At 40.9% G+C, this 10,000-nt stretch overlaps 17 non-coding genes and 1 pseudogene across 17 annotated transcripts; all 18 read right to left on the bottom strand.

Moving 5' to 3' along the window:
• Positions 1 to 284: 284 nt before the first annotated feature.
• LOC113096791 (5S ribosomal RNA) lies at positions 285 to 403 on the bottom strand. The gene has a single exon (XR_003288646.1). It is a non-coding gene; the product is annotated as a 5S ribosomal RNA (ribosomal RNA).
• Positions 404 to 775: 372 nt separating this feature from the next.
• On the bottom strand, positions 776 to 894 carry LOC113096834 (5S ribosomal RNA). The gene has a single exon (XR_003288661.1). It is a non-coding gene; the product is annotated as a 5S ribosomal RNA (ribosomal RNA).
• A 788-nt stretch (positions 895 to 1,682) lies between these two features.
• LOC113096869 (5S ribosomal RNA) lies at positions 1,683 to 1,801 on the bottom strand. Its single transcript, XR_003288687.1, has one exon. It is a non-coding gene; the product is annotated as a 5S ribosomal RNA (ribosomal RNA).
• Positions 1,802 to 2,162: 361 nt separating this feature from the next.
• Positions 2,163 to 2,281, bottom strand: LOC113096746 (5S ribosomal RNA). Its single transcript, XR_003288602.1, has one exon. It is a non-coding gene; the product is annotated as a 5S ribosomal RNA (ribosomal RNA).
• A 361-nt stretch (positions 2,282 to 2,642) lies between these two features.
• Positions 2,643 to 2,761, bottom strand: LOC113096790 (5S ribosomal RNA). The gene has a single exon (XR_003288645.1). It is a non-coding gene; the product is annotated as a 5S ribosomal RNA (ribosomal RNA).
• Positions 2,762 to 3,268: 507 nt separating this feature from the next.
• Positions 3,269 to 3,387, bottom strand: LOC113096868 (5S ribosomal RNA). The gene has a single exon (XR_003288686.1). It is a non-coding gene; the product is annotated as a 5S ribosomal RNA (ribosomal RNA).
• A 367-nt stretch (positions 3,388 to 3,754) lies between these two features.
• Positions 3,755 to 3,873, bottom strand: LOC113096767 (5S ribosomal RNA). The gene has a single exon (XR_003288623.1). It is a non-coding gene; the product is annotated as a 5S ribosomal RNA (ribosomal RNA).
• Positions 3,874 to 4,241: 368 nt separating this feature from the next.
• LOC113096725 (5S ribosomal RNA) lies at positions 4,242 to 4,360 on the bottom strand. The gene has a single exon (XR_003288582.1). It is a non-coding gene; the product is annotated as a 5S ribosomal RNA (ribosomal RNA).
• A 362-nt stretch (positions 4,361 to 4,722) lies between these two features.
• LOC113096789 (5S ribosomal RNA) lies at positions 4,723 to 4,841 on the bottom strand. Its single transcript, XR_003288644.1, has one exon. It is a non-coding gene; the product is annotated as a 5S ribosomal RNA (ribosomal RNA).
• Positions 4,842 to 5,348: 507 nt separating this feature from the next.
• Positions 5,349 to 5,467, bottom strand: LOC113096819 (uncharacterized; annotated as a pseudogene).
• A 507-nt stretch (positions 5,468 to 5,974) lies between these two features.
• Positions 5,975 to 6,093, bottom strand: LOC113096867 (5S ribosomal RNA). The gene has a single exon (XR_003288685.1). It is a non-coding gene; the product is annotated as a 5S ribosomal RNA (ribosomal RNA).
• A 369-nt stretch (positions 6,094 to 6,462) lies between these two features.
• On the bottom strand, positions 6,463 to 6,581 carry LOC113096821 (5S ribosomal RNA). The gene has a single exon (XR_003288659.1). It is a non-coding gene; the product is annotated as a 5S ribosomal RNA (ribosomal RNA).
• Positions 6,582 to 7,221: 640 nt separating this feature from the next.
• Positions 7,222 to 7,340, bottom strand: LOC113096866 (5S ribosomal RNA). The gene has a single exon (XR_003288684.1). It is a non-coding gene; the product is annotated as a 5S ribosomal RNA (ribosomal RNA).
• A 368-nt stretch (positions 7,341 to 7,708) lies between these two features.
• On the bottom strand, positions 7,709 to 7,827 carry LOC113096766 (5S ribosomal RNA). Its single transcript, XR_003288622.1, has one exon. It is a non-coding gene; the product is annotated as a 5S ribosomal RNA (ribosomal RNA).
• Positions 7,828 to 8,188: 361 nt separating this feature from the next.
• On the bottom strand, positions 8,189 to 8,307 carry LOC113096724 (5S ribosomal RNA). The gene has a single exon (XR_003288581.1). It is a non-coding gene; the product is annotated as a 5S ribosomal RNA (ribosomal RNA).
• A 362-nt stretch (positions 8,308 to 8,669) lies between these two features.
• LOC113096788 (5S ribosomal RNA) lies at positions 8,670 to 8,788 on the bottom strand. The gene has a single exon (XR_003288643.1). It is a non-coding gene; the product is annotated as a 5S ribosomal RNA (ribosomal RNA).
• Positions 8,789 to 9,296: 508 nt separating this feature from the next.
• Positions 9,297 to 9,415, bottom strand: LOC113096864 (5S ribosomal RNA). The gene has a single exon (XR_003288682.1). It is a non-coding gene; the product is annotated as a 5S ribosomal RNA (ribosomal RNA).
• A 367-nt stretch (positions 9,416 to 9,782) lies between these two features.
• Positions 9,783 to 9,901, bottom strand: LOC113096765 (5S ribosomal RNA). The gene has a single exon (XR_003288621.1). It is a non-coding gene; the product is annotated as a 5S ribosomal RNA (ribosomal RNA).
• Between the last annotated feature and the right edge of the window lie 99 nt (positions 9,902 to 10,000).

Here is a 10,000-nt window from a genome sequence, read left to right as displayed (position 1 = left end):
ACCCAAAAGCTTAAAGCACCTGGTATACCTAGGCAGTCTCTCATCCAACTACTAACCATACCTAAACCTGCTAAGATTCAGAGATCGGGCATTGACTCTTTTTTTTTTTTTTGCAAGATTATTAAATAAATCGTGAAATTTTCCAAAGAGTTTAAAGCACCTGGTATTCCCAGGCAGTCTCCCATCCATGTACTAACAGGCCCAAACCTGCTAATATTCAGAGATCGGGCATTGACTCTATTTTTTGGCAAAATTATTATATACTAAGTGAAAAGTTTCCAAAAAGCTTACAGCACCTGGTATTCCCAGGCGGTCTCCCATCCAAGTACTAACTAGGCCCAAACCTGCTTAGCTTCGGAGAGCAGACGAGATCGGGCATAGCCAGGTTGGTATGGCCGTAAGCGAAGACTGCTGCAAAGAGAGGGTTATTTAAAGACCAGCCCATCTAATCGCCAGTACATTATATAAGTAGGAAAGAAAACCCAAAAGCTTAAAGCACCTGGTATTCCTAGGCAGTCTCTCATCCAAGTACTAACCAGACCTAAGCCTGGTAAGATTCAGAGATCGGGCATTGACTCTTTTTTTTTTTTTTTTTTTTTTTTTGCAAGATTATTATATAAATTGTGAAATTTTCCAAAATGTTTAAAGCACCTGGTATTCCCAGGCAGTCTCCCATCCATGTACTAACAGGCCCAAACCTGCTAATATTCAGAGATCGGGCATTGACTCTATTTTTTGGCAAAATTATTCTATACTAAGTGAAAAGTTTCCAAAAAGCTTACAGCACCTGGTATTCCCAGGCGGTCTCCCATCCAAGTACTAACCAGGCCCAAACCTGCTTAGCTTCCGAGAGCAGACGAGATCGGGCATAACCAGGTTGGTATGGCCGTAAGCGAAGACTGCTGCAAAGAGAGGGCTATTTAAAGACCAGCCCATCTAATCGTCAGTACATTATATAAGTAGGAAAGAAAACCCAAAAGCTTAAAGCACCTGGTATTCCTAGGCAGTCTCTCATCCAAGAACTAACCAGACCTAAACCTGCTAAGATTCAGAGATCGGGCATTGACTCTTTTTTTTTTGCAAGATTATTATATAAATTGTGAAACTTTCCAAAAAGTTTAAAGCACCTGGTATTCCCAGGCAGTCTCCCATCCATGTACTAACCAGGCCCAAACCTGCTAATATTCAGGGATCGGGCATTGACTTTTTTTTTTTTTCTGCAAGATTATTATATAAATCGTGAAATTTTCCAAAAAGTTTAAAGCACCTGGTATTCCCAGGCAGTCTCCCATCCATGTACTAACCAGGCCCAAACCTGCTAATATTCAGAGATCGGGCATTGACTTTTTTTTTTTTTTTTGGCAAGATTATTATATAAATCGTGAAATTTTCCAAAGAGTTTAAAGCACCTGGTATTCCCAGGCAGTCTCCCATCCATGTACTAACAGGCCCAAACCTGCTAATATTCAGAGATCGGGCATTGACTTTTTTTTTTTTTTTTTTTTTTTTTGCAAGATTATTATATAAATCGTGAAATTTTCCAAAAAGTTTAAAGCACCTGGTTTTCCCAGGCAGTCTCCCATCCATGTAGTAACCAGTCCCAAACCTGCTAATATTCAGAGATCGGCATTGACTCTATTTTTTGGCAAAATTATTATATACTAAGTGAAAAGTTTCCAAAAAGCTTACAGCACCTGGTATTCCCAGGCGGTCTCCCATCCAAGTACTAACCAGGCCCAAACCTGCTTAGCTTCCGAGAGCAGACGAGATCGGGCATAGCCAGGTTGGTATGGCCGTAAGCGAAGACTGCTGCAAAGAGAGGGCTATTTAAAGATCAGCCCATCTAATTGTCAGTACATTATATAAGTAGGAAAGAAAACCCAAAAGCTTAAAGCACCTGGTATTCCTAGGCAGTCTCTCATCCAAGTACTAACCAGACCTAAGCCTGGTAAGATTCAGAGATCGGGCATTGACTCTTTTTTTTTTTTTGCAAGATTATTATATAAATCGTGAAATTTTCCAAAAAGTTTAAAGCACCTGGTATTCCCAGGCAGTCTCCCATCCATGTACTAACCAAGCCCAAACCTGCTAATATTCAGAGATCGAACATTGACTCTATTTTTTGGCAAAATTATTATATACTAAGTGAAAAGTTTCCAAAAAGCTTACAGCACCTGGTATTCCCAGGCGGTCTCCCATCCAAGTACTAACCAGGCCCAAACCAGCTTAGCTTCCGAGAGCAGACGAGATCGGGCATAACCAGGTTGGTATGGCCATAAGCGAAGACTGCTGCAAAGAGAGGGCTATTTAAAGACCAGCCCATCTAATCGTCAGTACATTATATAAGTAGGAAAGAAAACCCAAAAGCTTAAAGCACCTGGTATACCTAGGCAGTCTCTCATCCAACTACTAACCATACCTAAACCTGCTAAGATTCAGAGATCGGGCATTGACTCTTTTTTTTTTTTTTGCAAGATTATTAAATAAATCGTGAAATTTTCCAAAGAGTTTAAAGCACCTGGTATTCCCAGGCAGTCTCCCATCCATGTACTAACAGGCCCAAACCTGCTAATATTCAGAGATCGGGCATTGACTCTATTTTTTGGCAAAATTATTATATACTAAGTGAAAAGTTTCCAAAAAGCTTACAGCACCTGGTATTCCCAGGCGGTCTCCCATCCAAGTACTAACTAGGCCCAAACCTGCTTAGCTTCGGAGAGCAGACGAGATCGGGCATAGCCAGGTTGGTATGGCCGTAAGCGAAGACTGCTGCAAAGAGAGGGTTATTTAAAGACCAGCCCATCTAATCGCCAGTACATTATATAAGTAGGAAAGAAAACCCAAAAGCTTAAAGCACCTGGTATTCCTAGGCAGTCTCTCATCCAAGTACTAACCAGACCTAAGCCTGGTAAGATTCAGAGATCGGGCATTGACTCTTTTTTTTTTTTTTTTTTGCAAGATTATTATATAAATCGTGAAATTTTCCAAAAAGTTTAAAGCACCTGGTATTCCCAGGCAGTCTCCCATCCATGTACTAACAGGCCCAAACCTGCTAATATTCAGAGATCGGGCATTGACTTTTTTTTTTTTTTTTGGCAAGATTATTATATAAATCGTGAAATTTTCCAAAAAGTTTAAAGCACCTGGTATTCCCAGGCAGTCTCCCATCCATGTACTTACCAGGCCCAAACCTGCTAATATTCAGAGATCGGGCATTGACTCTATTTTTTGTCAAAATTATTATATACTAAGTGAAAAGTTTCCAAAAAGCTTACAGCACCTGGTATTCCCAGGCGGTCTCCCATCCAAGTACTAACCAGGCCCAAACCTGCTTAGCTTCCGAGAGCAGACGAGATCGGGCATAGCCAGGTTGGTATGGCCGTAAGCGAAGACTGCTGCAAAGAGAGGGCTATTTAAAGACCAGCCCATCTAATCGTCAGTACATTATATAAGTAGGAAAGAAAACCCAAAAGCTTAAAGCACCTGGTATTCCTAGGCAGTCTCTCATCCAAGTACTAACCAGACCTAAGCCTGGTAAGATTCAGAGATCGGGCATTGACTCTTTTTTTTTTTTTTTTTTTTGCAAGATTATTATATAAATTGTGAAATTTTCCAAAATGTTTAAAGCACCTGGTATTCCCAGGCAGTCTCCCATCCATGTACTAACAGGCCCAAACCTGCTAATATTCAGAGATCGGGCATTGACTCTATTTTTTGGCAAAATTATTATATACTAAGTGAAAAGTTTCCAAAAAGCTTACAGCACCTGGTATTCCCAGGCGGTCTCCCATCCAAGTACTAACTAGGCCCAAACCTGCTTAGCTTCGGAGAGCAGACGAGATCTGGCATAGCCAGGTTGGTATGGCCGTAAGCGAAGACTGCTGCAAAGAGAGGGTTATTTAAAGACCAGCCCATCTAATCGCCAGTACATTATATAAGTAGGAAAGAAAACCCAAAAGCTTAAAGCACCTGGTATTCCTAGGCAGTCTCTCATCCAAGTACTAACCAGACCTAAGCCTGGTAAGATTCAGAGATCGGGCATTGACTCTTTTTTTTTTTTTTTTTTTTGCAAGATTATTATATAAATCGTGAAATTTTCCAAAAAGTTTAAAGCACCTGGTATTCCCAGGCAGTCTCCCATCCATGTACTAACCAGGCCCAAACCTGCTAATATTCAGAGATCGAACATTGACTCTATTTTTTGGCAAAATTATTATATACTAAGTGAAAAGTTTCCAAAAAGCTTACAGCACCTGGTATTCCCAGGCGGTCTCCCATCCAAGTACTAACCAGGCCCAAACCTGCTTAGCTTCCGAGAGCAGACGAGATCGGGCATAACCAGGTTGGTATGGCCATAAGCGAAGACTGCTGCAAAGAGAGGGCTATTTAAAGACCAGCCCATCTAATCGTCAGTACATTATATAAGTAGGAAAGAAAACCCAAAAGCTTAAAGCACCTGGTATACCTAGGCAGTCTCTCATCCAACTACTAACCATACCTAAACCTGCTAAGATTCAGAGATCGGGCATTGACTCTTTTTTTTTTTTTTTTGCAAGATTATTAAATAAATCGTGAAATTTCCAAAGAGTTTAAAGCACCTGGTATTCCCAGGCAGTCTCCCATCCATGTACTAACAGGCCCAAACCTGCTAATATTCAGAGATCGGGCATTGACTCTATTTTTTGGCAAAATTATTATATACTAAGTGAAAAGTTTCCAAAAAGCTTACAGCACCTGGTATTCCCAGGCGGTCTCCCATCCAAGTACTAACTAGGCCCAAACCTGCTTAGCTTCGGAGAGCAGACGAGATCGGGCATAGCCAGGTTGGTATGGCCGTAAGCGAAGACTGCTGCAAAGAGAGGGTTATTTAAAGACCAGCCCATCTAATCGCCAGTACATTATATAAGTAGGAAAGAAAACCCAAAAGCTTAAAGCACCTGGTATTCCTAGGCAGTCTCTCATCCAAGTACTAACCAGACCTAAGCCTGGTAAGATTCAGAGATCGGGCATTGACTCTTTTTTTTTTTTTTTGCAAGATTATTATATAAATCGTGAAACTTTCCAAAAAGTTTAAAGCACCTGGTATTCCCAGGCAGTCTCCCATCCATGTACTAACCAGGCCCAAACCTGCTAATATTCAGAGATCGGGCATTGACTTTTTTTTTTTTTTTTTCTGCAAGATTATTATATAAATCGTGAAATTTTCCAAAAAAGTTTAAAGCACCTGGTATTCCCAGGCAGTATCCGATCCATGTACTAACCAGGCCCAAACCTGCTAATATTTAGAGACCAGGCATTGACTCTATTTTTGGCAAAATTATTATATACTAAGTGAAAAGTTTCCAAAAAGCTTACAGCACCTGGTATTCTCAGGCGGTCTCCCATCCAAGTACTAACTAGGCCCAAACCTGCTTAGCTTCGGAGAGCAGACGAGACCGGGCATAGCCAGGTTGGTATGGCTGTAAGCGAAAAATGCTGCAAAGAGAGGGCTATTTAAAGACCAGCCCATCTAATCGCCAGTATATTATATAAGTAGGAAAGAAAACCCAAAAGCTTAAAGCACCTGGTATTCTTAGGCAGTCTCTCATCCAAGTACTAACCAGACCTAAACCTGCTAAGATTCAGAGATCGGGCATTGACTCTTTTTTTTTTTTTTTGCAAGATTATTATATAAATCGTGAAATTTTCCAAAAAGTTTAAAGCACCTGGTATTCCCAGGCAGTCTCCCATCCATGTACTAACCAGGCCCAAACCTGCTAATATTCAGAGATCGGGCATTGACTTTTTTTTTTTTTTTTTTGGCAAGATTATTATATAAATCGTGAAATTTTCCAAAAAGTTTAAAGCACCTGGTATTCCCAGGCAGTCTCCCATCCATGTACTTACCAGGCCCAAACCTGCTAATATTCAGAGATCGGGCATTGACTCTATTTTTTGTCAAAATTATTATATACTAAGTGAAAAGTTTCCAAAAAGCTTACAGCACCTGGTATTCCCAGGCGGTCTCCCATCCAAGTACTAACCAGGCCCAAACCTGCTTAGCTTCCGAGAGCAGACGAGATCGGGCATAGCCAGGTTGGTATGGCCGTAAGCGAAGACTGCTGCAAAGAGAGGGCTATTTAAAGACCAGCCCATCTAATCGTCAGTACATTATATAAGTAGGAAAGAAAACCCAAAAGCTTAAAGCACCTGGTATTCCTAGGCAGTCTCTCATCCAAGTACTAACCAGACCTAAGCCTGGTAAGATTCAGAGATCGGGCATTGACTCTTTTTTTTTTTTTTTTTTTTTGCAAGATTATTATATAAATCGTGAAATTTTCCAAAAAGTTTAAAGTACCTGGTATTCCCAGGCAGTCTCCCATCCATGTACTAACCAGGCCCAAACCTGCTAATATTCAGAGATCGGGCATTGACTCTATTTTTTGGCAAAATTATTATATACTAAGTGAAAAGTTTCCAAAAAGCTTACAGCACCTGGTATTCCCAGGCGGTCTCCCATCCAAGTACTAACCAGGCCCAAACCTGCTTAGCTTCCGAGAGCAGACGAGATCGGGCATAACCAGGTTGGTATGGCCGTAAGCGAAGACTGCTTCAAAGATAGGGCTATTTAAAGACCAGCCCATCTAATCGTCAGTACATTATATAAGTAGGAAAGAAAACCCAAAAGCTTAAAGCACCTGGTATTCCTAGGCAGTCTCTCATCCAAGAACTAACCAGACCTAAACCTGCTAAGATTCAGAGATCGGGCATTGACTCTTTTTTTTTTGCAAGATTATTATATAAATTGTGAAACTTTCCAAAAAGTTTAAAGCACCTGGTATTCCCAGGCAGTCTCCCATCCATGTACTAACCAGGCCCAAACCTGCTAATATTCAGGGATCGGGCATTGACTTTTTTTTTTTTTTCTGCAAGATTATTATATAAATCGTGAAATTTTCCAAAAAGTTTAAAGCACCTGGTATTCCCAGGCAGTCTCCCATCCATGTACTAACCAGGCCCAAACCTGCTAATATTCAGAGATCGGGCATTGACTTTTTTTTTTTTTTTTGGCAAGATTATTATATAAATCGTGAAATTTTCCAAAGAGTTTAAAGCACCTGGTATTCCCAGGCAGTCTCCCATCCATGTACTAACAGGCCCAAACCTGCTAATATTCAGAGATCGGGCATTGACTCTATTTTTTGTCAAAATTATTATATACTAAGTGAAAAGTTTCCAAAAAGCTTACAGCACCTGGTATTCCCAGGCGGTCTCCCATCCAAGTACTAACCAGGCCCAAACCTGCTTAGCTTCCGAGAGCAGACGAGATCGGGCATAGCCAGGTTGGTATGGCCGTAAGCGAAGACTGCTGCAAAGAGAGGGCTATTTAAAGACCAGCCCATCTAATCGTCAGTACATTATATAAGTAGGAAAGAAAACCCAAAAGCTTAAAGCACCTGGTATTCCTAGGCAGTCTCTCATCCAAGTACTAACCAGACCTAAGCCTGGTAAGATTCAGAGATCGGGCATTGACTCTTTTTTTTTTTTTTTTTTTTTGCAAGATTATTATATAAATTGTGAAATTTTCCAAAATGTTTAAAGCACCTGGTATTCCCAGGCAGTCTCCCATCCATGTACTAACAGGCCCAAACCTGCTAATATTCAGAGATCGGGCATTGACTCTATTTTTTGGCAAAATTATTATATACTAAGTGAAAAGTTTCCAAAAAGCTTACAGCACCTGGTATTCCCAGGCGGTCTCCCATCCAAGTACTAACTAGGCCCAAACCTGCTTAGCTTCGGAGAGCAGACGAGATCTGGCATAGCCAGGTTGGTATGGCCGTAAGCGAAGACTGCTGCAAAGAGAGGGTTATTTAAAGACCAGCCCATCTAATCGCCAGTACATTATATAAGTAGGAAAGAAAACCCAAAAGCTTAAAGCACCTGGTATTCCTAGGCAGTCTCTCATCCAAGTACTAACCAGACCTAAGCCTGGTAAGATTCAGAGATCGGGCATTGACTCTTTTTTTTTTTTTGCAAGATTATTATATAAATCGTGAAATTTTCCAAAAAGTTTAAAGCACCTGGTATTCCCAGGCAGTCTCCCATCCATGTACTAACCAGGCCCAAACCTGCTAATATTCAGAGATCGAACATTGACTCTATTTTTTGGCAAAATTATTATATACTAAGTGAAAAGTTTCCAAAAAGCTTACAGCACCTGGTATTCCCAGGCGGTCTCCCATCCAAGTACTAACCAGGCCCAAACCTGCTTAGCTTCCGAGAGCAGACGAGATCGGGCATAACCAGGTTGGTATGGCCATAAGCGAAGACTGCTGCAAAGAGAGGGCTATTTAAAGACCAGCCCATCTAATCGTCAGTACATTATATAAGTAGGAAAGAAAACCCAAAAGCTTAAAGCACCTGGTATACCTAGGCAGTCTCTCATCCAACTACTAACCATACCTAAACCTGCTAAGATTCAGAGATCGGGCATTGACTCTTTTTTTTTTTTTTTGCAAGATTATTAAATAAATCGTGAAATTTTCCAAAGAGTTTAAAGCACCTGGTATTCCCAGGCAGTCTCCCATCCATGTACTAACAGGCCCAAACCTGCTAATATTCAGAGATCGGGCATTGACTCTATTTTTTGGCAAAATTATTATATACTAAGTGAAAAGTTTCCAAAAAGCTTACAGCACCTGGTATTCCCAGGCGGTCTCCCATCCAAGTACTAACTAGGCCCAAACCTGCTTAGCTTCGGAGAGCAGACGAGATCGGGCATAGCCAGGTTGGTATGGCCGTAAGCGAAGACTGCTGCAAAGAGAGGGTTATTTAAAGACCAGCCCATCTAATCGCCAGTACATTATATAAGTAGGAAAGAAAACCCAAAAGCTTAAAGCACCTGGTATTCCTAGGCAGTCTCTCATCCAAGTACTAACCAGACCTAAGCCTGGTAAGATTCAGAGATCGGGCATTGACTCTTTTTTTTTTTTTTTTTTTGCAAGATTATTATATAAATCGTGAAATTTTCCAAAAAGTTTAAAGCACCTGGTATTCCCAGGCAGTCTCCCATCCATGTACTAACAGGCCCAAACCTGCTAATATTCAGAGATCGGGCATTGACTTTTTTTTTTTTTTTTGGCAAGATTATTATATAAATCGTGAAATTTTCCAAAAAGTTTAAAGCACCTGGTATTCCCAGGCAGTCTCCCATCCATGTACTTACCAGGCCCAAACCTGCTAATATTCAGAGATCGGGCATTGACTCTATTTTTTGTCAAAATTATTATATACTAAGTGAAAAGTTTCCAAAAAGCTTACAGCACCTGGTATTCCCAGGCGGTCTCCCATCCAAGTACTAACCAGGCCCAAACCTGCTTAGCTTCCGAGAGCAGACGAGATCGGGCATAGCCAGGTTGGTATGGCCGTAAGCGAAGACTGCTGCAAAGAGAGGGCTATTTAAAGACCAGCCCATCTAATCGTCAGTACATTATATAAGTAGGAAAGAAAACCCAAAAGCTTAAAGCACCTGGTATTCCTAGGCAGTCTCTCATCCAAGTACTAACCAGACCTAAGCCTGGTAAGATTCAGAGATCGGGCATTGACTCTTTTTTTTTTTTTTTTTTTTGCAAGATTATTATATAAATTGTGAAATTTTCCAAAATGTTTAAAGCACCTGGTATTCCCAGGCAGTCTCCCATCCATGTACTAACAGGCCCAAACCTGCTAATATTCAGAGATCGGGCATTGACTCTATTTTTTGGCAAAATTATTATATACTAAGTGAAAAGTTTCCAAAAAGCTTACAGCACCTGGTATTCCCAGGCGGTCTCCCATCCAAGTACTAACTAGGCCCAAACCTGCTTAGCTTCGGAGAGCAGACGAGATCTGGCATAGCCAGGTTGGTATGGCCGTAAGCGAAGACTGCTGCAAAGAGAGGGTTATTTAAAGACCAGCCCATCTAATCGCCAGTACATTATATAAGTAGGAAAGAAAACCCAAAAGCTTAAAGCACCTG

This window comes from Carassius auratus, unplaced genomic scaffold (assembly GCF_003368295.1).
Source record: "Carassius auratus strain Wakin unplaced genomic scaffold, ASM336829v1 scaf_tig00216017, whole genome shotgun sequence".
In the NCBI taxonomy this organism is placed as follows: domain Eukaryota; kingdom Metazoa; phylum Chordata; class Actinopteri; order Cypriniformes; family Cyprinidae; genus Carassius; species Carassius auratus.
This window is presented reverse-complemented; position numbering and strand designations above follow the sequence as displayed.